The sequence below is a fragment of the Babylonia areolata genome, chromosome 8 (genome assembly GCF_041734735.1).
Source record: "Babylonia areolata isolate BAREFJ2019XMU chromosome 8, ASM4173473v1, whole genome shotgun sequence".
In the NCBI taxonomy this organism is placed as follows: domain Eukaryota; kingdom Metazoa; phylum Mollusca; class Gastropoda; order Neogastropoda; family Buccinidae; genus Babylonia; species Babylonia areolata.
Window position 1 is genome coordinate 1,756,700 of NC_134883.1, and position 3,272 is coordinate 1,759,971.

Genomic DNA, 3,272 nt, shown 5'->3' on the forward strand with positions numbered 1-3,272 from the left:
CCTCTATCTATCTATCTGTCTGTCTATCTATCTATCTATCTATATCTGTGTAAGGAGGAAAGATGATGATGATATAGGCTAGATGCCTATACAGCGCCTATTCTATCTATCTATCTATCTATCTATCTATCTATCTGTCTACCTATATCTGTGTAAGGGGGAAAAATGATGATGTCATAGATACTTATACAGCGCCTGTTCTATCTCTCTATCTACCTATCTATCTATCTATATCTGTGTAAGGAGGAAAGATGATGATGATATAGATACTTATACAGCGTCTATTCTATCTATCTATCTATCTTTCTTTCTTTCCTTCTATCTATCTTTCTTTCCTTCTATCTATCTCTCTCTCTCTCTCTCTCTCTCTCTCTCTATATATATATATATATATATATATATATATATATATATCTATGTTTATATCTATATCTGTATAAGGAGGAAAAATGATGATGATATAGATACTTATACAGCGTCTATTCTCGGTCGGAAACCAAGCTGAAAGCGCTTTACAAAGACGGGAGTCATTTGCACAACAGGCTGCCCACCTGGGTAGAGCCGACTGACGGCCGCCATTGGACGCTCATCATTCATGTCATTCAGACAGGTTTCAGTCTCTCAGACATACACACTCATACAGACACGTGAATTGTATTGACGTGCATGGCCGTTTTGTTTGTTTACCTCGCCATGTTAGAGAGCCATACTCCCGTTTTCTGGGAGGTGTGGGGGGTTGGGGGTGGTGGGGGTGCATGCTGGGTACGTTCTTGTTTCCACTGATAACCCACCGAACGCTGATATGGATTAACAGGATCTTTATCGTGCGTAAGTTGATCTGCGTGTGTATACACACGAAGGGGGTTCAGGCACTGTGTTGACCTGGGAGAGGAGGAAGATAAGCACAGAGAGAGAGAGAGAGAGAGAGAGAGAGAGCTATTGTCCCTCATGAAAGAACAAGTTTTCACAAAAGAGCATAATATTTGCACAAATTTATGCAGTTGCAACAAACTGGACTAGAGAGAGAGAGAGAGAGAGAGAGAGAGAGAGAGAGAGAGAGCTAGCTATTGTCCCTCATGAAAGAACAAGTTTTCACAAAAGAGCATAATATTCGCACAAATTTATGCAGTTGCAACAAACTGGACTAGAGAGAGAGAGAGAGAGAGAGAGAGAGAGAGAGAGCTATTGTCCCTCATGAAAGAACAAGTTTTCACAAAAGAGCATAATATTTGCACAAATTTATGCAGTTGCAACAAACTGGACTAGAGAGAGAGAGAGAGAGAGAGAGAGAGAGAGAGCTATTGTCCCTCATGAAAGGACAAGTTTTCACAAAAGAGCATAATATTCGCACAAATTTATGCAGTTGCAACAAACTGGACTGGAGAGAGAGAGAGAGAGAGAGAGAGAGAGAGAGTCAGTGACCCCCACCCCCCCCCCCACACACACACACAGAACCGAACCCTGACTCACACAACAAGATTTACACTCTTTTGCGATTAGCCCGACAGTGACAGATGGTGGCGATAGCTTTAGGAGAGAGGGCGATGGTAATGGGCATACGATACCTTGCTGGCTTGCCACCACATGTCCTGTAGTTCTGTCTGCCTGTCTCACCTAACGTGATGCCCGTGCGACCTGCCTGGGGCTGTCGTCATCACTCGGCACTCCGCGATGCCAGAGTGGTGCATGTGTGTGGGACCACGGGGCTGGGCTGCTTGCATAAGCCATCTTTGTACTGCATAGAATTAAGAAGGTTCCCAACAACTAGGTCACTTGCATGAACGAACGTTGCTGCGGTACGATTGCCGAGCGGTCACATTTCGCTTTTTTTTTTTTTTTTTTTTTCCTAAACAAGCGATCTTAGCAGTGCTGTTTGCTTTGAGTTAAGAATGTTCCCAAGGACTGGGTTGCTTGCTAAAGCGAACTTTGCATGCAGCGCTACGTCTGCTTAGCGTTCTTTCTTTTTTTCCTTCCTACACAAGCATTCTTTGCAGCGCTAAGTTTGCTTAGCGTTAAAAATCGTCCTATCAAGCGATTGTTTTCTAGTGCTAAGGTTCCTTAGTGTTAAGAAACGTCCAACCAAGCCATTTTTTGCAGCGCTGAATTTGCTTAGCTTTAAGAGGTTTCCACACAAAGCGATATTCGCAGCACTCAGTTGGATAAGGGTTAATAATTTTCCAAACGAACGGTCTTTGCAGCGCTAAATTTTGCTTTGCTAGCATTGAACAAATTCCAACCTCTGAATCGATCTTCACATAGAATTCGGGAAATTCTTCAGACAGAGAAAACCAGTTAGCAGGGCTAAATTCGCCCGTGCAACGCAGTCCGTCCGAAACAAAGACAGTTCGTACTACAAACGTTTTTGACGCGATCAGTTAGGATGTGAACAACCAGGCCTTAAAAAAAAAAAAAATCGGTCACGGTCTTTCCGGTCACTGAGATTTCGACATTACACACACACACACACACACACACACACACACCAGTCGCCCTCCCCCCCTCTTTCTCTCTTCCTCTCTCTCCCTCTCTCTTTCACAGTGGACGTGATATCTCCGATCAGCACTGTGACGGATATGCGGAAGTGGTGTGTCTCAAGTTAGATCCCGATTCCCTGCTTATCTCAGACAACAGGGACACACACGCACACACACACATACACACACAAATAAACACCAATACACACATAAAAAGTCACACACACACACACACACACACACACACACACACACACACACACACACATTGAGTCCAGGGTTAACATCTGTTCATGTTCCCAAGCAGCAATTTTTGTCAGGAGCTGTCAATGTTGAGGAATGTGTGTGTGTGTGTGTGTGTGTGTGTGTGTGCGTGTGTGTGTGCGTGTGTGTGTGTGTGTATGTGCAGGCGCGGGCGTGCGCGTGTGTATGCGTATGTGAGTGTTTGTGTGCGTATGTGTGTGTATGTGTGCATGGGCTGTGTGTTAACGTGCATCAATGTACAGTGAGAGAAGTGAGGGAGCTGTTCTTTCAGAGGTGTAAAAGAACCCATAGAAGGGTCTGAAGGGATATCAGAGGGGAGGGGCATGGGGGAGACAGTACGAATGAATAGAACAAATCAACAGGTAGGTAAAGAGAGTACCCCTTCCCCCACCACTCCCTACCCTCTCGGAAAAAAAAAGCACAGTAAAGAAAAAGAAGAAGAAAATAGCATTTACAAGTCGTCTTTCACTTCTAGACTGAGACAATAATTTGTGTGTGAGGGCGGGGAGGGGGGGGTTGTTTTAGTTGTGTGTG